Here is a 26,582-nt window from a genome sequence, read left to right as displayed (position 1 = left end):
AACATCGTACGCTTCAGGAAGGTACAGCGTCATCGTAGGCGCACTGATCAGAGAATGGGGAAGCGAGAGCCTGCCCCACTTGTCTCGGCCAGCGAAACAAAAGAGCAGCAAATAAACGCAACCAGTGTGCACCGGTTAAGGCCGCAGCCCAACTACGAGCGTCGAGTATTTCGAATTACAGCAAAGCAGCGGCGCGTGGGGGCTTTTTGTAGCTTCCGTCCTAAACAGAGTTGCTTAGCGGGTAGAGAGCACGACAGCATTGGCCGCACTCGCACACACACCATACTGTGGCAACCGTGGCTGTAGCCATAACACGACGCCCGTGGGTAGCCATCCGCTACTGTGTGAACCAAGTACAGTGGGTACAAACCTGGGCACCAACGACCTTTAACCACGTGATTACGGCCGCATTTTCTGCCTGCCCATCGGTGTGGCTAACAGAGAGCCAAGCCAAAGAATACATTATCATTGAGCAAAAAACATGGCTGGTGTAGTCCTTAGTGCTCCTTTAAAATTAAGGCGCTCAGAACTCCAAAAATGTTATAAAACGGGGTTCAACGCTCGCCGAAGCAGAGAGTCATTGACCTCTTTTTTAGTGCAGAGGCTCATAGCCAGAGTACCAAGGTGGCGTCGAAGAAGCGACCTGCTCTCCGCTCATTAGCCCTCAGTTTCGAGCTGTGTAGCAACGCTCCGAGAGCTGAACACGGCCGGTGGCGTCCGTGTGCACTGCCATCTCGGTGCCTTCCGACGGCTACACAAAGCGATACGCCGATGAGAAAAGCGGCTGGTTGCGAGCAAGCTGGCCCGAATAAGTGCACCCCCCCCCCCCCCCTATTTGCCACTCTTAGACAAAGCCATCAGCGGCGCGTACAATTCTTCCATCCAGTTAAGGCAGCCCACAACATAGATATCACAAGATAGACTTGGCACCATGCAATTTGTGTCCTAAATAAAGTTGCTTGCACTACTGCTAGTTTTGGCCACAAAGATTTTTTTCCAAATCACACATACACACACATCTACCAAATCAATATCCACATCCATCCACATCCGAGGCCCTGCCCATTACGTGCATGATCGGCGCAGCTGAGTAACGCTACGGACGCCATGTTTGTGGGCGGAAAACGCGATTCCGTCCGCCACTCGCTCGCATCGACCGCGTGCGACGCCTCTTTGAAACCACAGCCGCAATCCGGCCACGTGGTGACCCAGGTCGGCACCTTCACACCACCACAAGGAGGCGTCGCATCGTCGGCCAATGGACGCAACCAGATAGTCCCCCTCCAAGAATACCTCCGCCTAGGGGGCTGGGGAGAGCGAACAGCAAAAGCAGCGCTGCGGCGGACGCAGATCACCTTTTGGCTGGTGCACCCCAGATAACCGAGATCTATTCTCAAAGTCACCGCTCTGCCCTGCACACAAAGGCGGAAGAGGGGGCATCGTCGCCTGCCGCAGATAGCGGCACGGCCTCACGTGCGCCGATCTCTTCACCCCCCCCCCCCCTTCCCCTTCCCCACTCGGCCTCGGCACCAGGACGAAGGGGCGTTTAATAATCGCCTCTCTTGACACGCTGCCTTTCGCTTCGCCGTCATTATCTCGCGCGAGCAGTACTACTATGTTATCGGCTACGAACTCGGCATTGAGGCCACACGTGAGCACGCATGCGTCCAGGGCGAACAACCACACCTTGCAATGACCAAGCCTAGCTAGCAATGACTACTTTTGGATATGTGACTTTTATTCAACGCAAAAGCGCTGTCCCCTGGCCCCTTCCACTTGATGGGAAAGGGGGGAAAAAGCGGGCGGGTGCGGTAATGCCAATTTAAGATGGAAAGCTGGTAAAGGCACCGCCCAGTTTCTATTCGTAGCAGCGTCGGCGTAACAAACATTGGCGTCACTCCTGACGAAACTGCAAAGCGTAAGTATGAAGAGTACGAACTGAGTGACCTGACGCCCACCCTTTCTGAAAATAATGACTAAACAACATTACATTCGCCGCTTGAAAAAGTTCCTAAAAGCTGCGCTCTGAAAACTACATTACATATATACAGTTTTCAGGGCGCGGCTTTTCGGCGCCCGTTCCCGCTCTGAGCTGCTTCGGCGGACCACCCCATCACATTCGGCACTGACAAACACGGGACACACTTCTGCTCTGTCTCCCGCAACCTGGCACGGAACACACGTGGCAGCTCTTGGGATCCCGTTACGCTTTTGCGCTTTAAATAATATAGACACGAAATTTTGGTGACTTTTCTTCTTGTTAATGGTGCGTAAGCCATTCCTGTATATGGATCACCACACGTACGGCTTTCGCCTACGACCGGTAAATAATTTTAAACTGAATCTCCTTTTCTCACCAGTTTCGGTTTCAGCCGTCAAGAGGTGGTTGTGACGTCACAATAGGTGTGTGTGTGGGGGGGGGGGGGGGAGGTGTAAGTAAGGTGGAGAGTGGAGCAGGAGCCACCACGGTGGCCGCTGTGCGGCATGTGGGAGCTGGCAGGTGCGAGTGTAACTCGGCCGTTGGGAGGGTAAAATGGGAATCAAACCCAGGACCCTTGGATACGTGCCATGTCAGACATGCAACTTCAAGGCCACGCAGGACGGCTTGGTTAAATCGGTGTGCTTTATAACAAATTCGCGTGGTCTCTCACCTAACGTTCTAGCTTACGGTTTGGTTTGTGGGGTTTAACGTCTCAAAGCGACTCGGGCTATGAGAGGCGTCGTAGTGGAGGACTCCAGAAATTTCGACCCCCTGGGGTTCTTTAACGTGCACTGACATCGCACAGCACACGAACGCATTGCTTTTAGCCTCCAAAGAAAAGCAGCCGCCGAGGGCGGGATTCGATCCCGCGTCCTTGGGCACAGTGGTCGAGCGCTACAGCCACTGCACCACCACGGCGTCGGCAGGTGTCATAAAAGTGCCTCTTTTATAACTATCAATAATTGGGTGCCACTGTATATCATTCAGGATGAATGGAATATAGGAGCGTCCCCTTTGAAACGGGGTGGTAGCAGTAGCTATCATGCTCATTTTTTCCCTATATTTTAATTATTGTTTTAGATTGGTTAACTATACCATCATTCTATTGAATTTTTGTTTCTACATTACTAACATTGCCACTTTTCTGCTTTTAAACCACCAATCTTCCTGTCGTTTTTTGCTAGCTTCCACCGCCGGTTTATTCACCCGGCCACTGGTATCTCTAAATCCCAGAGCTTCAGGAACAGTGACTGCGCCTGCATCGACTTCCTTATGGATGCCATTACATTCGAGTATAATATGGCCAATTGTTTCACTGGAGTTACCACATACAGCACATGCATCATCTTCATTGTTAAATTTCGTTTTGCAGCTGCTTGTTCTAAAAAAAGAAATTTAACAATGAAGATGACGCATTTGGCCGCGCACAGCGCCACCTAGTGGCGCACTACCCCTCATAACTAGGCCTACTCTCCTCTTGGGAACATGGAGCCGGTGAAACTGCGCCGACTGATTAAACGAGTCGAGAAGATAGCCGTGGCCAATCTCTAATTTCTTCCCGAGACCGCTCTTACCAATACCAACCCGCAAGATATTACACGGATGCTCTAGCGGACCTGCGGCAAATGGAGCCCTGAATTAATACGAATTAAATGTTTTTTCCTTCTCCTCCTCTTCCATTTCAAGGACGGTTATGAGGCTCAAACTGCACATATACAAGAACACGCCTCAAATTCTTTAGTTCAGCCTTAAAATAACTGGTAAGTTACGCTCGAACAGCACCGCAAACATCGGCCAATTCTGAGATCCTATAGAGTGCAGTTCGTTTCCTTGCTGTCTTGGAATAACAGTGATGCTGGTCGCTGGTTACATTTAAACGAAATCCCCTCGAAATATCTCCTTTAAAGGCTCAACTTTCGAAACACCGTCCTGCGGCCACAGTCAAATGCGACGAGCCCATTAAAGCGACCAAGGCCCACCTGTCCTTCGTCAGTGTCACGCAAACCTGGGCCATTTTGCCGAACGCTGACCACAAAGCACATTTAATTTCCCAGTGTGACAACGGCGTAAGAGACAATGCGGAGAGTTTCCGACCCCCTGACACGTCCAGTCCCTTTGCAAGGCAAGCCGCTGCTCGAAAGCAGGCAAGCTCCGCCAACGTAAATCCCAAATCGCTGCCCTGATCAGGCGATGACGGTCAGACTCGGGTTACGTTCACCTAGCTTGCGCATATGCACAACAGATTTATATATACAGCGCAATGAGGGCTCACGTGCACGCCTTCAGTAGCGGCCCGCGCAGCCTTATCGGTGCTTCCGAGCGCAAACCGATACGGCTGCTGCTTTTACTGTGCACGCAAACAATTGCAAGAGCAGCACCAGCCGCTACGAAACCTCTTCCGCCAAGTGGATGCGACGCTTTAGCGTACCAGGCGCCAGCTGCGACACGTTCTGTAAATATTGACACTCGCGACAGCAGCTCGAGTGGTGATCGCGGCTGGCCGAACTTCGTTTTCAACCCGCTTCAATCGTGTGTCCCGAATTCAGCTGGAAGTTAAATGATAGGAAATATTCAGAGGTCCGCAGGCGGTCGCATAACACGGGGAATTAAGGTGCTGCGAGGCGTTGGCATACAGTGCTCCAGATGAACTATGGTGTGTACAAGGCTCGTCCAAAGAAAAAAAAAAAAACTGCGTTGACTTATCCTAACAAAGACCATCATGCCTAGCAAAAAGGTTTTAGGCAATAGGCACCAGATATTAAGCGAGCCGGAGACGTACACCGGCTTACCGAACGCCCGTTGCGCACGCGCAGTGGGGCTACTGCGCATGCGCAGGAGGTGTCCGGCAAAAAGATACACTTAAGCATACCAATAGAGAGATTTAGCTTGCCGAAGACATACTGACGTACCCGTATACCGGCTTACCGGACACCTCTCACTCAGGCGCAGTGGCCGCGATTGCACTCACCCCTCTCTATGCGCGTGCGCAGGAAGGGTCCGGCGAACCGGTATAAGCCTACGTCAGTACGTCTCCGGCAAGCTAAATCTCTCTATTTACTGCGTAGACGTATACCGGACGCCTCCTCCGCAGAAGCACGTGACACGGAGCCCTCCACTATGGCGTCTGTCATAGGCTGAGTCGCTTCGGGACGTTAAACCTCAAAAACCAAATAATCCTACTCACGCACGGTGACCGCACCTTTACCCAGCTCTCGCATCGCAAACCGGTATACGTCTATGCTAGCACGTTTCCGGTATGATAAATATCTGCTATCACAACAAATACGTGCGAATAGTACAATTGAAACACGAACCTCAAAACGGAGATTTTAGCCGAGGTAAGCTCAATACTAATACGTGTAAACTGTATTTCGAAGGCGCTCAGATTCACATTTAAAGTGTATATGTCATCTCCTACAGCTGCACTAGGCAATGGCACAACGCCACTGCGCATGGATAGCACCGCCTCTAAAATTGCAGCGCATGCGCACTGACTTCGAGTCCTCGCCGAGCGCAGTGACGTCATCAGGAACATATTTTATCTACTATATAGCAAGCTCAGGTCGATAAGTAAGCGAAGGCATCGGTAACGCTACAGCAGGAGAGCAAAACAGGTTCACCAGGAACTTAAGCTTGGGGAATGCAGTCACCGATGACGTCAGTGGCAGTTCTTCTACCTCCCCTTCGCAAGTGTTGACTTAGTGCAGAGACAACACCCGACCGGAACGGTGCGCTCGCACCGGTAAATCGCGCGTCAAGTTGCTCTTGCGATATCACGTGCGGCAGCCGATCCACTCGACGCTCCGCGAACGTGTGCCTCCACCGTTGGCCGATAACTGCACGGAATGATAAGGAAAGAACGGTTCCTCGCGAGACACTCTTCCTGGAGTATAATAAGCAGCTGTCCTTGCAAAAGTGAAGAGAGAGAGAAAACCCTGTGCACTGGGACTTGGACGCACGGCGACAACCATGCACACACATGAGTCTCCTCCTGGCACCTTCCCCTTCCCTCCTCCTCACTTTCTTCTCCCCTTTCATCAGTTCCCTCCTGACGCGGTTCAGGTGCCCCACCCAGCGTGAGTTTAGTCAAAATGCGCTGCCGTTCTTCAAAAGCGTCACAACGAAGAAAAAAAAAAAGGACGATGAAAACAATACTCGCGACAAAACGTAGCAACAGCAACGGCTCAAAACACAGCTAGCTCGCAGCTGCTCAACGGCCTAAATTCGCCTTAACCTTGTGAAAACCACAGAAACTAAATTGAACAACTGCGATATAGATGCGGGGCAGTGCGCATCCCAAAAGCCATTCAACTCTCTTGAATATTCAGACTTCCCGATATATATATATATATATATATATATATATATATATATATATATATATATATATATATATATTCATTCTTCCGCCCTTTTCTAGATGAGGTAGGCCAGGTGGGATGACAGGAAAATATGGGAGGGGGGAAGGAACAACCCGCTCCACCTCTAGGCGTTAATGCTGGCTTTGTTCCTTCGCTGGCGCAAAGGAGCCTCTCCCGTTGACTGATGGATACCGCTTGCGGAGGCTGTACAGCGGCGGCAGCAGCTGCGTGCATGAGAGCCGGGTCAGGCGTGAGGATCTAAGGTGACGGGGGAGGGTGCAAGCAGCGTGCTACCGCAGGCGTCCCGTGTTGACAACAAGCCAAGCAAGCGCTTTTTTTTTTTTTTTTTTTCATCGAAACACGTCGCTAAGAACGGATATTACCAAAGCCCCTAATAAGAAACGTGCGAGTAGGTTAGTCAGCTGTTTTCACCATCCACAAGTCGCACACGCTGCTCGCGCGACCTTAGCCGCGGAAACGAATGTCCACTGCCTAAACAGCACGCGATGCGACAATCTGGATCTATACAGCGATATAATGCCAGGCACAAGAAACGCACGTATATTAAGAGATGGAACAGGGTCCTGGAGGCTCTTAAACTGAGCGAAACAAGAAAGGAGGATCAGGAGTCATTCTTTCCAGTAATAATAGCCCATTTATATCTGACAGCGCGTAACAGGCTACAGTAAGAGAGCCCTTCAAGTCTATACAGGATAAAGTGTAACCGAATAAAATCAGGCGTCCAGCATTCATACACCACTTTTGATTACGCGACATAAAAAAAAGCGAGAAACGCAGCTGCGGCACATGCTCTGCTTCCTCATGCTCCGGACGCCACACCGACATTCTTCGAGTTAAAAGGTTTATGCATCTTGCACGCACACCGCCGCGCACGCAAGCAGCAGGAAAACGTTAGCCCTGACGGGGCTGCTTGACAAGGTAAGGCTGCCAAACAGCAGTTCTGCGAGTGCTGAACCCTAAACCTGGTTACTTAGGCACGCCAGGAAGCGAGCGGAGCGGGCAGAAGAGCTCAGATCCGAAAGGGTGTAAGCTCCCCCGTGGAAGGATACGATGAGTGGCTCACCTCGACGACTCTCGTGTCTACGGGGAGACCCGGCAACCGAATGAGAAGATCCCGCTGACAGAAGAGCACCGGAGTGCGGCGCGCCGAAACGCGCCGGGCGCTAAACGCCGGCCGGCAGCAGCTGTGTTGGCTCGTCGCGATGGGGCGAAAGCAGCGAGCGACCAGAACGAAGCAACACGCGCACGGGTAGGCCTGCGACGGACTGCGCGCGGCTAGCCAGACAGCGCGCCAAGGACGGCAGGGAAGGCGCGTAGTGCGCATGCGCGCACGTGCGCGCTCGCCTGATGCGCCGCCGACCCCGCCTCCTGCCTCCTCGCGGCGGCGGCGCGCGTTCGATTCCGTGCGCACAACAGGCCGGTCGGTGGCGTTCGCCCTCGGGGGGTTGTATAGGCAACAACAGCTGCAGCGGTCCCTCTCTCCAGCACTGAACCGCATCTTGCGGTGCTCCGGACGGCATGGCAGCCGCCAGACGAAGCCCCATGCGTAATCTGGCACTGCGCGCTAACTGGACGGCCCTGTGTAAATGTACTCAATCCTCTAGCTCATCATTGCGTCACCAAAGCTCACCAATCAACCTGAATTGTCGGCACCCACGACGTGACGTAAAGCCAACGTTGGTTACTCAGTCACGCGTGGTGGAGCTGTGGCGTCCTACAACTCGTGTTTACGCGCAATGGAAGGAGGCAAATAGACAGTAGACTTGTCTTCAATTTTATTTTACTGTACTGCATAACTTGGTCTTATCAAGTTACCACAGCTCAGATCCACAGAGATGAGAGATGAGATTGCGGCTTTCCATTCTTGCCAAAACCGTGTTTACCGCCTTAGTTAAAAGGTCTCTTAAATAAGGAACGATGGGGTGGTAAGGGTTGAGGTCAATTTACAATTCGGATCGATAATAGCACGCAAGATTATCTGTAATGCGCCGCGTTGCAGATACCCAGATTTATTCGTCTACAAGAGTGACAAAGCATTTCGCACTGTAGTAACTGAGCTGCCGACGTCGAGCCCATAAAAGTGGAACAGACAAGAAAGCGGGCGTACCTTCGAACGAGCGTGACCTGCGGCAGCAATGGCGAGAGTCCTTGCGAGTACATAAAACCGCTTCGAAAGTTACATCATGCCGAGGCTCTCCCTTCAGCGCGCTCCGTTCATGACCTAGACACTGCAGCGGCCGTGGTGGGGGGCTTGCCCAAGGAGTAGTTCACGCCCATCACAGTATGCCGACAGCGAGAAGCAAGTGCGAGATGACGTCCACTGGCCCACTTACGGCCAGCAAAACGCGAACGTAGAGACAGAAAGGCACAGAACTACGGCACTTGGCCGAGGACGAGCAGCACACCGGACGCGAATCAGGAGCTATAGGTTCGATGCCTTAGAGGCACAAGACGCCTGTCGTTTCGATCTGTCAGAAGAGAGAGAGAGAATTCTCCCTCAAACATTTCTGCGTCGAACGGACGCGTTTCCGCGAACTACTCGCCAGCGCTGGCAGCAGCACGCGAGACACGTATAAACAATAATATTGCCTTTAAAACCACCAGGAGTTTCAGGTTCTCACAAGTGGAAACTGCTCAGCAGCTCTAACACGTGACTGTCACCAGAGTCTGCGGTATTGTCCCCCCATGCCTCAAAATGGGAGGAACAACCACAGAGATGTGGGACAAGGTGAGGCGCGTCAAAATGCTTCAGCGTCATTCACTCACTCACCTTTAAACAAAAATGTGATATCTTCTAAACGGTTGTTTAGGATGGAAAAAAAAAAAAGAAAAAAAAAGCAGCGCTACCGAACCGTATGGAAGCTTTGACACACGTGAACGATACGTGATCCACCGCGCACTCAGCGGTGGTCCGGTCCCACGCTGGGCATGCTGCAGGGTGGTATTGCAAGAAACGGCAACAACAGCGCTCCAAAAATTATGCGAAATAACCAAATCGCTTCTTCCAAGGCTCAGAGTGTATGCTTTTTGATGATACGTCGACGCCACTACAAAGACACGTCGTTCACAACAGGGTGTTCTAGCGCAACCTATCATATTTTGCTTGTTTTCACATACACACAAAAAGACAATATGGCTACTCCGCTATTGCGCACGACGGGACGCGACTGAAAAATTCCGCATATATTCAACTGGCACGCTTGACAGGCCGCAGGTAAGCACATCGTCGCTTCTGGACATAGCAAATGTCAGACTACACGTCAAAGTGTCTCTCGCGAGGCAGCGGAACGAAACGGCGGCGGCAGATACAGCGAGAATTTAATTAAACAAAAGAGAGAGGGGAGCAAAAAGGGAGCAGGAGACATTAACGGTGGGTTGTAAACAGGCCGGGAATGCGAAATCAACTTTTTTCTTTTAGTCGGCTTGCGGTCTCCATAATATTTCACAGGACAACTGCGGTATACATTGTAAACTGCGATCTACTTGACCTTGCGTGAACTTTTTTTTAAATTGTTTTTCTTTAACTCTACCGCTATATCCCCCCCCTCCCTTACTCTTTTGTTACGTACACTTGGCCCGTTTTTTATTACGTACACTTTGACGCGCGTCTTATTGCCGAAAAGCAATAATATTACGCAATACAGCAATAAAACGATGGATTGAGCAGCCCATCACACGGGGGCCCCTCTTCTCGGGCCGGATCGCAGCACGGAAATCCCGCAGTTCTACGCTGTCTCCTTACTACCAAGCACGTTGCGACGTCCTACACGGTGCTAGACGAAAAAGATAGCGCTGTCGCTTTCCTCGCAAAGCGTGGGAGAGACGGGGAAACAATTGCATCTAGTAACAAACAAGCACGGGCGATCTCTGGTGTGTGGCTATTAAGAGAAATATATATAGGAGCTGCAATGAGGAAAATCACCGCGTTAAGTGTTAAATAAACGGGCAGGTGTCTGCTGCCAAGACTGTTAGGGTTTCGGCACACCAGACATATTGCCAGCACCAAAAAATAACGGCGTAAATTTTCAGCAGTGTAATTTTATTTTTTATTTTGTTTTATTTCAGTAATAAGCGACGGAAAGCGTGCTCTATCCGGCAGATGATTGAACGACGCTGCGATATCGCCTGGCGGTAATATTACTCTGTTACTCCGTAAGCTCCGTAAGCGCACATCCTAAATGCGAAATTGTTTCCGTCTAATCTTGTATGCTAAGCAAACATAATAAGAAGATTAGATGTTTTGCGAGCTTAACCATACGTATATTTAACGGCATAAGGGAAAGAAAGGAGGAAATTCTAAGGCACTGAAAAAAAGTATATATCTATAAAGAGCAGCGACTGTCGCCTAAGGAAACCAATTAGTAATTTCAAATTATATTCATTACATCCTAGACCTACCGTCTAATTAAACAAAATTAGAGTTAATTTTTACAAAATAAGGGCACAAAGCAGAGATAGAGGAGCCATCCTGTCCAGTATTTTCGCTCAGGAACTGTTCTACTCCAGACCATGGCCTCCGAGATCACCCCCCCCCCCCCCCCCCCGCGCGCGCGCGCGGAGGTTATCTTGGAGGCCATGTCCAGACATTCACCGCGGTACATTCACTGGGTGCTCAAGGAAAAATGGAGAAAAATCGTGGGCCTGCCGAGCACATGTAACCTAACTATATTTATTTATTTTTTAAGGAGACGGTATTAAATATGCGACAGCATTTGACCCCTCCCCTTCAAAACAAAAAGGACGCTCGACGTATATTAAGCAGCAAACCGAGGTAATAAACTTCGCCGATATGTATTTCATTGATCAGGCTGAAAACCATAGAGAGTGTTCGAGGCGCTCGAGCAAATAACGGGCCACGGCATGTTTCTCTAAGGATTGTTCAAACTAGCACCCTGTTCAAAATGACTTGTCCCACAGAGAAAGAAACCTGCACAGCTAAACACATCGGCCGTTTCACACAGTGAGTGCACTGTCGCCCACAGCCTCTTGTGTTGGAGGGGTAAAGTGATGGAAAAAGAACTAAGTAAGCACCGATGCATCGGCCATGGCCTACAATGCTATTATTCGCAGCCCCCCGTCTTCCAGTGGCCGACTTTCTTTTCCTGGAACAGAACGGGCTCCGGGGCCGCTCTGTGCAAGCCTTGGACCAGCACGAAGGGGCGGCGAAACCGCGCGAGGCATATTTTCGCACGCGCCTTTCGCGGAGCTCGTGCGACGAACGGTGCAGCCCTCCGGGCCCATAACTTGGCTCGGACACAACGTAAACAAGGCGTTTCCGCTTTTCGCCGCCGCGTCTCCTACGGGCCGAGATATATAACTGGGCGCGCGAGCACAGACACACGCACACACTTTTATTTTTTAGGCTCAGAGACAAGTCCGCGTCAGCTGGGAGTAGCGCCCTAGTCGCAACACCATGCGCAAACAGTGACGCGAACAGTTTGTGTTCTAGTTGAGGGGAGGGGGGCGAATACGGTACACACCTCTCTCTCTTTTCGACGCAAATTCCTCTAACACAAGGGGAGCCAATACGCCACTCACCCGGGCTAGAACCTCGCGCTGCGAGTTACAAGGTTCATCATTTATACGACGAAGCTCAAATGAGCGCGCAGGGCCGTATTTAACCACTGATTGCCCTCGAACAGAACGAAAGCTACAGGCGAAGCCTGTGGGGAACAGCGGCTCTGTCCAGTTCTTGCATCAGCAACATAAAAGCCAACTAGCTGCGCGCCAAAATGGAAAAAAAAAAAAAAATTAAAGCAAGAATTAACTGCTCGAATAAAAACGGCGGGCATCAGGTTCCAGACACCTTTTGCGAACGTTCTTGAAACGGGGCGCCGCCAGCCCTGAGGTCGCAAGCACGCAGCTGCAATCGGCTCGGCGGACAAACCCAGACACTACCGTAAAGCTCGGGCGCTGCCAAGAAAGAAAAAAAAAAGGGGAGGGGGGGAAGGGGGGAAATGATGTATGCAGACATATCGAAATGCGAGTCACGTGCCGCTTTCTGCAAGTTTTCGTATCGTAAAGCTTGCCCTGCCGGAAGAGGAGAAGCAGCGCGTTATTTACCGTCCGGGCGGGCTGGTTTGTGGTAGCGTCAACGCGGGGGAAGAAATGCCAGGAACGTCGATCGCGACAGGTGGAGGATGGAAGCGACTGTGGGCCTGTGGCCGCTGATCTCCCACAATTCGCGCGATCAGAGTATAACAGCAGCGCACAATTTCTCCCCAGTGTCGCTCGATCCTTCCCGCTCATAAAATGTAACTTCTGATGGCGGGAACGCACAATCCTACGTCAGAGAGTTGCCACTCCTCCACGCGAGTAATCACGGAGTCAACGATCACGGCTCTAGTATCCCAGCTCGGCTTCCAAAAGGTTCCGAGAGCGCTCCAGAGTTTAACTTCACTTCAGCCACGCTCTTCTGAGATCTCGGTCCTTGGCGTAGCAATCCGACAAAAACTAATGACGCATAACGCGCGTCACGAACACTACTCGAGAAGCGGAAAGAAAGACTCCTTCAATCTACCGCGAAAAGCTACCTCAAAACTTACAGCCTCAAAAACGGCATCACTTCGTGGATAAGGCCTTCCGTGAACGAATTCCCCGTTCAAACCGTTTCTCTTTCTTTTTTCCGTCCTTTTTCCTGCCGTACCGCAAAGAACACCCGCAAGCAGAAGAGCACACTCGTCGACTGCTGCGTCAAGATGGCGGCACGCAAGAGCACGCTTGCGTGGCACCGATTTCCGGCGCTCCAAGGTGTCCACCAGCGTAAGCAGCGTCGACGACAAAGCGCGAAGGCACGACGCGGCCGCCAGCTAGCTGCGGCGGGGAAGCGGAAAGCGCGTCGTCGTCGAAGCCTTGTTTACTCCGTGAGCGCGTATACTCCTCGCGGAGAAGCGGAGTGGGGAGAGCGTCCAAATTTAGAGCGAGGCCGCCGCTACGGCCGGTCCATAACGCCCAAATACCGACAGGCGTTATTCATGCGCTCAAGCGGAGAAGACCTGCCGATGCCGGTCGCTCAACTGCCCAACGCATAGTGCAATCACCCGGAGTGGGAAGGGAGCTCACTCCTATGGGAAAAGGAAGAAGCACCGCCGCCGACCCAATCACGAGGTCTTACCTACACAGTCACGCTGAACACGATACTACCACTCAACGATTTTTTTTTTTTTTTTCCTTCCGTACGCTGAAGATACAAGAATGTAGCGAAGGGGCGGGGGATGTGATCGGAGCGAGCTAGATGCGTCGTCATTCCAGGCCTGACGCAGACATTCTTTTCCCCGGAAGACGCGCCTCATGCAGCCTACGCACAAAAGCCTCAATTGGCACAACCGATTCCGTTAAAATGGACATTTGATCCACTGTACTCGGTTTCTTGTACTACCTTGCGTATGGTCGCCGTAGAGTGCAACAGACGGAACCTGATAGGCACGCTGTTACTCTCGGCAACGAAGCAGACGGCACCTGCGGGTTTTCCGCTGCGTTTGTGCAAGGAAAGACTTGTACGAAAGGGAGACGGTGCGCTGGCCTTGCTTCGGGGGATCAGTTTAGCCCGCGCAGACTCAAAGGCGACACAGTCCTCCTTGCTCGCGCTTCCAACTCGCTTGTTCTCCATCTATGTCCTTCAGAGCGGTAGGCAGGCTGTACGTGATAAGCGGTTGTTAGCCCCACCGCTAGCTGCAGGAATGAAAGCCGTTTCCAAAACATCAGACACCGTTCGCGTAGTTGCCGTGACCAGTTACGTGAGAGACAGCCGTAACCATGGGCCGCACAAGTCAGCGGCGAACGTTTATAGGCTCTCCCGCGTAAAGGTTTGCTACAAAATCTGCGCAGGCTTGTCCAAAAGTCTAAACGAGGACGCATGAGGAACATGTTTCAGATGGAGTAGTAATAGCAAATGGCGCGCTTACGGTATCGAAGCCAGAGCGATCGAATACCAAAGCAAACTGTATACTGCGGTTTGTGCATGGCGGTGACATTAAAGATAATTTGGTTAAAGCGAAGGCAACTCTTTGCTTTCGGCAGCTGCTGTGTATGCGCCAAGCACATTCTACCACGTGCGCAGTGCCGCTTTCTTTGTGATTGTATGTTTGCCCATTTGGACAGGGGGCATTTTTTGAAGCAACGCATTTCTTGACATATATTGTTAGACTGAATCCAAAAGAATCAATATATTCTGAGACTCTTGCTCGGGACACTTGTAGTTTTCTGCTACACGTAGTAAAAAGAAAAAGAAAAAAAAAAGGGGGGGGGGGGGCATCCCAGTGGTTTCAAAGGCACTGATCGAAACAAAGGAACATTTTCCCATGGATCGAAAGATCAGACCATTCCCAACAATTTAATCAGAACAGTGGCTTCCACAGCTGCCTCAGAGTTAGTGTCAGAAGCACACCCCATTGGATTTAAAAGCAAGGATTTTGCTATAGAAGGTTAGGTCACTCCACGAAATATGCTAATAGTATCTCACAACATCCAACAGTTTTCACAAAATTAAAAGCGATGGCCAAGAAAGCTGGACTTCGATCGTAGGTTAAGACAGAGCCATGAAAATCGTAAGGCCTTTTCGCTGTTAGCGTTAAATGTATGACCTCATTTAGATAGTAACTGCTACCTGCATACAGGGCTCTCAGTACCTTTTCCGCAGATCATGGGGAAACTAAAACGAAATGTGCCACGTGGGATAATGAGACCTGGATGAGCCTACACGAGGCATTAGGTCAAGCCTCCTTTGCCATGTGACGCACGTAAATCCGAGAATTGAAGGTTTCCCGTCGTCTGGACTAAAGAAAAAAAAAAGCAGCTGCAAGCTGTTGCAACAAACCCACAGCGCAGTGGAGCAATAGAGTGACACTAAAGCTGAAGTTACGGGTTGTCACTCACACTAACTACTTCTGCGAGACAGCTCTTCGAAACCAATAGTGGGAGTCCATATGCTGCGCAGTGAACACTTCCGAGTGGAAACAAGAATGCCTGGACGAATCATCAATAACGGGCATCCCAAACAGTTGTGCAGGATCCAACCGTTTACCGACACCAAGTGACGGTATTCGACATTTAGTCAGGCGATTCGATGTGCATTCAAATAAAATCCAAATGTTCTCATTATAGATTTGCTTGTTTGAATGAACGATTTATTGATGTGTTTTTTAGAGATTGACAATTAATTATTAACTGACTGGTTGAGTGATTGATTGGTTGATTGACAAATTCAGGACAGTGGAAATTCAGGTTGCGGTGTGAACGACGTCGCTCTGTTGATAGCGTGGGCCACGTTATTGCAAGAACTTCTTCTTCTGTACTTCATAGCCTCTGTACTACTATATATAATCAGATGGAAATAGGGAGGGCAGGAGGGTGCAATGCCTGGTCTCATTGACTGCGTAGCGTTCGCACGTTCACGTTAAGTCGCAGGGGAGTCCAAAAGTTGGCGCGCGCATCTTGATGAGTGACACCTTCTTTGAATGGTGCCTGGAATGCATGGTCCAGAAGGTCATACCGTCGACGCGGAATCCCCGCCGCAGATGGTAAAGCCCATGTGAGTGACCCAGCTACTTTAAAAAGGCCCGACGCCGTGACCACGAATGGCACTGTCTCGAGCGGGAGAAGCGCACTTCCATGTGGAGAACAGAAAACGACGATCGCGAAAAGCGCTCATCGTACGTTCCAAGAACACCCTCAAACTGCTTACTCTAGGCACGATTCCAAATCGTTTCTCCCCTCTCTTCTTCAATTTCTTTTCAGAGGGAGAGATGCATGGCACACTGCGCTGCTCCACGTTGACGGGGCCACGGGTAAACACTTCGCGTTCTGTGACACTGCAATGAGGGCATCGCCAGAAAAATGTCGCGCACTCAGCTCAGTCAAGCAAGGGCGTGCGAAGCACGTGACCGCTTTGCCTTCCCGCGCCGGGCTGATAGAACCTCTCCCTCCCAGAATACAGCAGAGCGACTCTCGCCGCGGGGCGCACAGACACGCACGACGAAGGGCCCACCTGCTTCCTATTTTTGTGCGCCGAGGTCGTCGGTCGGCGGTGGCGCGCGCCAAGAGAATCACCACCGCCACCAACCACCCCATGTCGCCGAGCGGCACCACAACAGACGCGGCCAGGAGATGTCGGCCGGGAGGATCCCCCGCAGAGCTGTCCCCTTCTCGCGCCGCAAAACATGCCAAGCCGAGATGCGTGCCTTGGCTCGCGCGCTCGGACGAGGCCGAACACTTCGACGCTGGACGCGCGCGTCACTCGGGCGGCGACGCGAATGTAGTAAACACTCAGAGTGACTGCGCGGTCCCAAATACGGAGGCCGTCCGAGCGATGAGGCGCAGAAGCTCGTCTCGGTGCGTTTCAGTGGCGTCGCCCCTGTTTCGTTCTGTTGCAGGGACATGAAGAGAAGTTAGTTACCTGACAGACCGTCCGACATGCTTCCAGTAACACGGATGCCAAACAATCAAATGAATCATGCGAGCAACTGGCTGGAGCTGCCTTTCTTTTTTTTTTTTTGTTTCGTTTCTCTTTTAATTGGCAAGTACGGTTCGCCAATCAGCCCTCAATAGAAGCGTCATAAAAACGAACGAGTCTAAAGTGAGAGCTATACACTGTACTCATAAGGGTCGCTCTTAGGCAAGCGGACTAAGGGCCGGCATGAAAATTTCGCAAGTCTGCCGTGGCGGCTAAGTGGTCAAACGTTCGACTGCTGTGCGCGAGGCCACGGGATTGAATCCCGGCCGTTGCCGCAGCGCTTAAAGGGAGGCGAACGCGGTGGCCACGCTTCAGAGCACGTTAAGGAGTTTCAAGTGGTCTAAATTAATGCGCAGTCCTCCACTACAGCGGCTTCCTCCATTCCCTCCTATCCAATTCCTCACCTCATGGGAGACGTGGGTTGGCCACTGCGAATAAAACAACCACTGGGTATTTGCTCTCTTCAACTTGTCTAATCACTGTCTTATATGACATGTCACAATGCAGAAACCCAGTAAAAATCATCAAAGGAGACGAGCGGAGAGACGTGGTGGCGACACGGGCGTGGTTCGCGCCGTAAAGACGAGTAGACGGCGCGAAAAGCAGCCCTTAAAAAAAAAAAAAAAAAAAAAAAAAAAAAAAAAGCCTATCATGTTGAAGAGTCTCGGTAGTGTGACATCATCTCTTAGCTTAACAGGATACTCTGCACCGATTGCAGAGAGTTTTACGGTTTATTACACATAATCATAGCTCCCTTCGCGGGGCAAAACACACAGCCCGGACGCCCGCCGAGAAGAGGTGCTTACAAGCGGTCGCGCAACTTGTCCTCTGTTAGACGAAATACGACCTCCTCAAAGACGGTCAGCACTAAAGGCTGCGTAAACGAACCGACAGTTATCCCTATATATCATGCCAAGTTTGTTAACTATTATTTATCAAAGGCTAACGCCGCCATGACCATTAGAACGAGCGAAAGCACTGTTCGGCATTGTTCTGCTTGGCGGTTTAGTATTGAGAGATCGGCACAAAACTTGAGAAAGCATTGTTCAGTTGGTTTAATTTTGGGGAAAGGAAAGGCGCAGAATTTGTCTTACTCCTCCGTGGACACCCACGCTTACAATTAACGGCCTACATTTGGAAGTACATATGTTGTCGGTTCGAATCTCTATCGCTGAATAGCCTCCAACTTCACAAGCAGATGGATAGTAAATAGAAAGCAAAATGGTAGCGCACTATCCTGAACGCTGCAGAAAGAATGGTTGCGTCATTAAGTTGATATGAAATCACGTCCACGAGCGTTGGACGGTCTTGCTGGGTTCTGAATCTCCGGATCAGTGCCTTCGATCTAATAGTAAAATAACCACTATATTTGCTCATGAAAATTATTGCACTATGATGGCGATGAACGGCCTTTTCGTGCGAAAGAGAGAGAGAAAATACCACCTCCCAAACACGAGCGCCACAAGGGGGAACGAAAGTTTACTCGAGATAGACCAGAAAGTTCGGGGTGGCACTGAGATCTGAACCCGGTGCCTCCGGCGTGCGGCCCGCGGGACATTCGGGGCCGAGCCACCGTGGCGCGCCCGCCTAGCAGGATTGGCGCGTGAAACGGCAGCGTGCAGCTGAATCGCTGGGTCTTTTACTTCGTTCAGCTCGCATGCGACGCACTTCCGCGACCGGCGCCTCAACGGAATAAATTCGCGCAGACCACTCCACCTCGCCGCTTGCTGACGTCACTGTCCTGCGCAGATTTTCTCGTCGAAACCCGGCTTCCACTGCCAGGGCCGAGAACGGCCCGCGGGACCCCCGTCGCGCGTTTAATTTATTGAACGAGGAGGCTGGACGAAAGCAGAGCTCCGGGTGAGACGTGCGCTGACAGCGACGACCCTTTCGCAAGGCGCCCTTCGGTCGACCCCGCTAGCGTCAGTAATTTCCCGTTGCCTACATGGACGACGACAGGCGCACGCGAGCTGCAATATGCGCAGATCACCCTGTCACCACCAATAAAGGGCCAACATGGCTGGCGAAACGCATCTGTTAATGATTAATACAGCCCCGGGAGCCGCTAGGCGAGTGACGTCATCCCAGTGGGAGCGCCGCCCGGCACCGTCAGAACAATGAGCAAAGCAGGCGTTGATCATGGTTCGAAGCTACCGTTCAGATAACGAAAAAAAGAACTAGGGAGAAGAATAGAATGGCACATAAAAGCACGCTGACCAATGCAGTTTACATGACAGGACGTATTTCTGTTTTCCTGAACTGCTCTAGTTGAGGAAAACGCGAAGCACAGCACTTGCAGAGACGATCTTTTATTTATTTTTTCTGAAACTCCGGTGGTGCGATGGCGTTCGAAAAGCCGTGCGCTTACGTTCACTGGATCTCGCGCAGTGAGTGTCATGCATGCGCTCACCGCCAAAGCGACCAACGGTCTCCGATTCGACCACGAAAGCTGCTGGACGGCGACCGAGGCGGTGTAGACACACCTACGCTACTCGTCCCGCCTGAACAAACACGCCTCGTACAGAGCTTTTTCACGGCCACAGGGAGGGGACGGCGCTACAACGCTTGCGCTTGATTGCACCACGCGGGCGTGCGGCGACTCACGCGTGCTGTCCAGCATGCAGCTTCTTCATTCGTGGCTTCGAGAAAAGCCCCCCTCTCCCCATCAGAGGGTCCGCGCCTGTCGTGCGGCCGCGGCTTTTCTTCCCCGCAGACACCGTAGCCCCTCCGAATTCCTCTTCACCTGCCCGCAGGCGTTGCGTCATACGCGAGGCTCCTCTCCCCGATAAAAATCAGTGGCCGCGCCGCTCCTTCTTCAGGCGCGCTGAAAATATCAGGGCCGATGACGCATGCGATGTGGGACGCCGCTGCGTTGTCATTGCATCATAGAGATGACGAGAAAAAGATAGCATGAAATAAAATCTCACCATTCCCGCACGATTCGCGTTCGACGAGCTGCGAGACTCTTCACGTATACATATGCAGCTTTAGTAAAAAAAAAACTGACACAGCACATTCGGGCGTAGCACAGCCAGCGCTACAAATTTTTTTTGCGTGGAGGTAGCCGTAGATCGTACTTGCATCTCAAGTGCTCGCCAGTTCCAGAGGTGCCGCAGAGGAATCTCTACCACTTGTTCCAAGAGAAAGCCGACGGTGGCACGGTAATTTTTAGAAAAACGGCATATATGCCGGCAGAAAGGGTACACCACACGCCAGTTCTATCACCGAGCTTAGGTAGACCACTCTCGTAAACGCTCTAAGCGCGACGCGATGCAACGGAATGCCGCCAGTTAGGAATTCCACGCGCGCTGCGTTACGTGCACCACGACGTTCGGACGTCACCGCCCTTGCGAGCCCGCCGGCCGCTTCCGCTTATAACACGGGCGCCAGAAAGAAGAAGAAAAAACAAAAAAGAAAACCGCCGCTGTCGACTTTCAGCGCAGGACCGGTCATATGCAATCGACTGCGACGCGGCCGGCAGGTGTGTATGCACACCCGCGAGCAACAGGCAGCTTGCACCGCGATTTCAGCCGCTGCGCGCCAAGGATGGGCGCCACTTTTCGGAGTAAAGTTATTAATGTGTCATCATCCACGGCTGCGTGTTCGGAACACGTCGAGCAACTTTAACTCTAGGAATGCCCGTTTCATTCTTGCGGATGCAGAGAACGATAGTCCACCCCGCAGATCCGACAATTACACGGCAATAAATCAGTGAAATAGCTTTCCTCAGGCGGAAGCAAGACGCACGCACTCTGTCGGCTGGATTCCGTGTGCACCATCGGACACCGCAAGCCTCTTTCTACACGTTTCACTCTTACAAGAGGTGTGCGTGAACTCTTCCCACGATTGCGCCAGACAAAACGACACGCTTGTCTCAATGTCGCTGCCGGCAACATTTCGAAAGCCGTCCCAACGGCCACGCGCAGAAGCACCTTCGATCACATTCAGCTTCCCGCTGCATCGGATACGCCAAAATAAATTTTGAAAAAGTGAATGAGAGCTTTGTCGCCTTGCAAACACTCCCGCCTAAAAGCTGGCACGGGCCAGTCAATGTCTCGGAAAGTACAAGTGGCATGCCGTGGCGACGGAAAAAGCGTCAGTGGCCGCGGGCAACAACAACCGCAGCGGCGGCGACGACTAGGCACTCTCGGAAGGCGGGGGGGGGCAGAAAAAAATATATATAGAAAAACAAAGTCCGCGTCGTGGAAGCCGCGCGCGTTCCTCATCTCCAGTGCGGCAATAATAATTCAGCGGCGGAGTAAAAATTACCGCGGTTCCCGGGTGCCAATAAAAGCCGCAGCATCGCCGAGCTGGGGAGCAGGGGCGCGGTCGGCCGATAAGACGCCGCTATCGGGCGACTTGCTGAAACGTGCCCGCCGTGCACGAGACTTGTTTTTCTCTCGCGCGGCACGTGTGTCGCCGTGAGCTGTGCATAAAGCATTCACTACCCGTGGACGTCGGCACTGCACTGCCTATGCAGCGGCACTGTTTTATCGGAGGCGAGCATTCTTGCGCCGCCAAGGACATATCAGCGGGAGACTCATTTGGAGAACAGGCTGCGCAGCGCTCGCAGGGGCGAATACTCCGCCCCATGCTGCAGCGATGACCGGCCTGGCAGCGGAAACGGGAGCACAAACGAGAGGGGTAGGTGGTAGCCGTGGCGACGGCGGTGTGACGCGACGGACGATGTTGGTTATAATAGCCTCGCGAGAGGGCCGGCAGTTTCTCTCCCTGACCGCGACTAGCAGTGGTCAAAAGAGATTGCAACTCCAGCAACTGACTGGGAAGGTCCTGTAAAGACTTCAGACGCACCCTAAGTAGGCATGCAGCTCTTGATTATTTCGTGGATCAACGAGGGACACGACGACACGAGCGAGACTATCCGACGACAAGTCCTACGGTGGCGAAAAACTTTTTAATGGTGAAAAAAAATAGTTTCGGGGTCAGAATAACCCACTAAATGGTCAGTGTCCTTGGACCGGGCACCGCACGACGAGACCCTTTCTCACGGTCGCTTTACTATAGAGCCATTTGGGTCTCCAGTGTTTGGAGCTCCAGGCTTGGCATTCGAAGCAATGCTCCGAGCTCTGACGGCAGCTGACGCGAGGTGTTAGGCGACTTCCTGAGCCAAGCAATCCGCTGCGGCGTTAAACCCTGTGCAGGTAAAAGGGAGGACAAGATGCAGGTACGAGGTAATCAACAGGTCGTGCGGCGAGAAAGACCACACCTGCAAGTTCTATAGTACTAGGAGGAAAAATTGTCTTTCATCAGCCTGGTTTAGCAAAAGCTTTGACGGCATTTATTTACTACCTGGGTGATTTCACGCACTCGTTAGCCGTTTCCGCTCTCCCAATCGAAACAGCAGACGCCGGACAGCCCGGATAGTAGATTAGAGATATCGTGGGGAAGGAATCAAATTTTCTCCGCGGACGGAATGCTTTTCGCGACGAAGGACAACCGCCAAAGGCAGGGAACCCGCAAACACTAAAGACCTGGAGTGAATTAAAACATGAGACAGAAGTCGGACTTATGGCCCGTGCGTTCAGGCTCGGAGAGTTTCTGCAACGTGAAGCCAGCCAGCACCTGCGCGACACATGATAATAGCGAGCTTAAAATAAAGCCGTCGACCGAAGCTGAACTCATTTCTGCTGTGCGCGCCCCAGAAGGAAGAGAGACTATTAATATAGTTGTGTAAGAGAAAAAGCCCTGCGCGACGCGTCTGTATATTTATGTCCAGAGGGCATCTCGAATGTGCATTCCACTTCGCAAAGGACCGCGGAGCCGGAGTTCTCACATCGGGATGTGCCGCTGTCCACTCCTGCTTGACTGGCTTTTCTGCAAAGTGAGAAGCCAAGGTCCCAGATACTTTCCTTCAACACAAGCGGAACAGCACCTCACGTACGGTTCGCTGTGGCTAGACTCTTGGAGGACCTCAGATACTGCGAGCAGTCTTACGAAAATAATGTGCTCGGAGCAGAAAAAGCGGTTTCACGAGGCCAGCTCATAGACACGGTCAAGTTAGCTACCGCAGGCCGCGCGTTTTCTCGGCAGAGTCCGCATTACTATGCACTATTTCGGGACCGTCAAAGTAGCGGTGCAATTGTTGAAAACACTTCCGGTATCGTAACCGTAGGCACCGACGAAGCGGTGACGCCAAATGCAGACCCTTGCTTCCAGCTCGCGCGGGCTTAAAGCCAGTGCGCATTTAGATTGAAACGGGGTCCGCTTTTCTCCGAAACAGGACTGGCCACCAGCCCACAACCCACGCCTGAAACGCGCCCCGCGTTAACTGTCGCGTGCACTCTGTATGCTCAGGCACTGGCCGCGCTGCACGCGTAGCCCGTGCGTGTGTGTGTGTCGGGGGGGAGGCGCAGACATGACAGTAATTGAGTTACTGCAATGAAATTAATTTCCTGGAAACCTCTAATGAATTACTTTTCTAGTCTAGTGATTCAATTAGTTTTCCTGGTAATCTGGGATGCAATGAGTTATCTTTCTGCTCTGGTAACTTAATAGTGTAATGAGTTATTTTAGGGCAGTGATTCGCCAGCAATAGTATTTAATTCCGTTCGAAAGTACTTTTACTTAAATGTGCCTTTGGTCTAGGCAGATCAATGTACGCCAGGAATGGCGCCTCGAAGGCAGGAACCAAAAGCGGCAAGCCTGGGCCAGCGTAAAGGATCAACAAGAAGGGTATCTGTGCAGTAGTCGGGTCACTTATTGCGGGTAGTTGCCACAATTCCCCAAAGGGCAAGATGTAAGACGATGAGTGGCCGCCAAAGGAATACGTAGCGCAGGACGAAATTAGAAACGTAGCTCCTGGTTACGCTCGCCACAAGAAGGCGAAGAAGGCGAGTTGCGGACAAGCAGAAATGCTCATAGCGCGCTTCCGTGTGGAAGCTGCCGAAGACGATTCCCGATACCACCGAAGCAATAAATGACCTTTTATCGGCAGCTTCAAACGCTGGAGACAGTTCCCTGCACCAAGACGCTGGGTACTAGCCGCTCATTTCTGTCTTGGTGAGCATAGTGAAAAGTTATTGATCATGCTTACTTTCGTTGTTTTGTTACCTTTGTCTCATATTTGTCATGTCGCGTGCTATAGAAAAGAAAAAGGTGGGAATGGTTGTCTGGGGCAGAATTTAGCGGGAAGACGAGACTGTGTACATGTACGTCAGGGCATCTTGAGAGAGGTCGCTGGTTCGCTTAATCAGTTTGGAGTTCCCTTAGGTTTTTGTGTGTGCATGAAAACTCGAAAGTAATTCGAGACTAACTGCATTAGGGAAGTAATTATTATATTATTACTCTTTGTGCCGCGGCAATTAGTAAGGTAATTACGCCCCCGCGAGTTTTTAAACGTAATTTAATTTATTTGCAGAAATAATTTTGTAGCGCGGGAAGAGAGAGAGATGCATTCTGTATGCTCAAGGTAGAGGCTTCGAGACCACTCGCCGTTGCTGTACCCGCGGGATGGGAAAGGAGGGCGCCGGGGCCACGCTGGCTGCCCCGTAACAAGCGCGCGTCGTACTTTCCCTCCCCCGACGATCTGCGATACCAACCATCGAAGGCCGACGGCGTAACGCGCTAAAGGCGTCGCTCGATGCCACAGCAGCCGCGGGCAGTAGTGCAGCTCTACACTATTTCTGCAGCGGCCACAGTTGCGAAACCGAGGAGTGGGGGCTGACTGAGGGCGGGCGCGCGCTTCTGGGTATGTGCGGTGCAGCCTTCTTTCCACCCGGGACGGCGTAGGGAGGGGAGGAGGCTGCCAAAACAAATTCCCCGCGACCACCACAGAGAGAGTGATAGAGAGAGAGAAGCCGTGCAGCCATGTGCGTGGTTACGACAGCTCTTTCTCGGAAGTAGACCTTGATTCCCTTGACTGCGCGCAGCGGAGGAGGCGACGGGTAGCAAGCCGCCGATTGCTGTGCAATAGAAGCATATATGCATGCACACTCTCGGACTGCCTCCCACTAGCAAGTACTCCCAGTAGTACCGGCCTGAACTATTCCGTCCACTGCTCTCATGCTCCGCTATCATCACCACTTCGCGAAGCTCCCTTCACACTCACATAAGCCCAAGAAGGAAAGGATACCACAACCGCCATCGAACTAGCTTTCGCCCAGTGCTCCGATTCGCAGGCGGCTAGACGGAAGGGACAGAAGGCAGGAAGGGCCTCATCGCACATGGAAACAAACGCGGCAAACATGGCCACGTCATCGTGAAGATGGCAGTTGAAGACGCCGCCCATACGACGCCGCGGCATAGTTGCCTTCATGCACGCAATGCACGGCAGCTGGAGGGAGGGCGGCGGGACACTCGCGTTACGTCGCCGCAACCGTGCTTGGTTGTGCCGATCATGAAGGGTGGCTCTTTAGCCACTGACAGGCAGGCGCAGATGCGCTATCCATCACAGAACTGCACGGACGTCACCCAGCCGCACCCTGACTCATAGATATTTCATATACACGGCCGCCCCCGTAGTCTGGCATTGCCAAAGAAAGCCGACATGGCTGACGTACCAGTTATTATGGCACCGAGGGCGACACCTTTTTGTTTCACTCTTGCTTTCCCCGAACCGGTCTTGCGCAGCCGCCAAGCCGGTCTTCCAGTGACGTAATCGTCAAACCACTACGAAACCTTCAGGGTAACGAAAAGCCACGACGCGTATCGTACGTTAACTCTTCGCTCGCGCCATTGCCGGCGGTGGGCGCAGCGGCGGTTTTCGACTCGGAGCCCTCGAGGCAATGAGCAACTTCGACAGGGCGCTCGGATAGCATCTGCACCAAGAGATGCTGGTACGTCGCTATTCGCAGAGAAAACGTGACTGCAGACGACTCGAGAGTCGAGAGACAGACGCCGCTGAGCGCAATACAATCTCCTCTCATCCCTCTACCACTTTATGAACTCAGAAGGATGATGGAGGGTAATAGGAAAGAAATGGGCGGCGAAAGAACGCCCCGAGAGCTTCAACCTTGTGCCCTTTCGAGAAGGACGCACAAACACACCTTGCCCAGTTCTTGATTACGAGAGAGGAGGAGGGTCTGAGCCCCAAACGCAGATCCCGTCCCACTCTGGAAGCCACTCAAGAGCACGCCTATCTCCTCCGGCCAGGAGTGACGTCAACGAAAACGCAGTCGGCCGCTTCAACTCCTTTATCCCTGGAACAAACGGCGGGAGAGGTTGTGACCACATTCCATAGACGCATGCATCAGCTTCCTCGGAAAGGCACTCGAAAGCGGGCACGTGAGTGCGAACGGTTGTCCTCAACAGTGTTCGCAAGGAGAGAGGCTGCAATTTAGGAGCATCCGAGCGCGAACCGTGCACGCAAGCAGGGCAGCCAAAGACCGCAGCTGGGAAGCTCGCCCCACTCCACACCTCCTATGCCAGGCGAGGGAACTCGCAATACTGAGCGTCACCAGTCATAATGAAGGAGGAGAAACACAAATGTTGGTAAACTAAAACTAGACTGGGAAAAGCTGCACCGCATAAATAGCGTTCGACTGAGCGAGAGGGAGAGAGAAAAGAACAAAAAAAAAAAAGGACGGCAGCGGCTGCCACATTAAGAGGGGAAGAGGGGGGGGGGGGGTGCACGCAGCAAAAGAAGATATCCCAGTTCGAGGGTTATCCGTCGTTCTTAGAAAAGTGGCGGAATAATCAAAGCCCGATACTGCCTCTGCCGCTGACGCTCGAACGTGAGCAGTCTCGAGACCGTGCGCAGCGCAGCCATGGGTGGCCGATAAAGGGAGTGCCGCGTCCGCACTGCCGAGCT

The 26,582-nt window shown here is 52.1% G+C and overlaps 1 protein-coding gene across 3 annotated transcripts in view; it reads right to left on the bottom strand.

The window, feature by feature from the left end:
* LOC146202295 (protein FAM13A) overlaps positions 1-26,582 on the bottom strand; it is a 107,552-nt gene that overhangs the window by 40,462 nt on the left and 40,508 nt on the right. For 2 of the 3 annotated variants that reach the window (XM_084588068.1, XM_084588066.1), the window contains exon 1: positions 7,427-7,652. The exons of the other annotated variant lie outside the window; for it this stretch is intronic. The gene's annotated coding sequence lies outside the window, so the exon portion shown is untranslated. Of the gene's footprint in view, positions 1-7,426; positions 7,653-26,582 lie in introns of those variants that run through there. 3 annotated transcript variants of the gene reach the window in all.

This window comes from Amblyomma maculatum, chromosome 1 (assembly GCF_055883805.1).
Source record: "Amblyomma maculatum isolate TAMU_Amacu chromosome 1, ASM5588380v1, whole genome shotgun sequence".
NCBI classification, from domain to species: domain Eukaryota; kingdom Metazoa; phylum Arthropoda; class Arachnida; order Ixodida; family Ixodidae; genus Amblyomma; species Amblyomma maculatum.
Note: the sequence above shows the minus strand (reverse complement) of the source record. Positions and strands in the feature narration are given on the sequence as shown.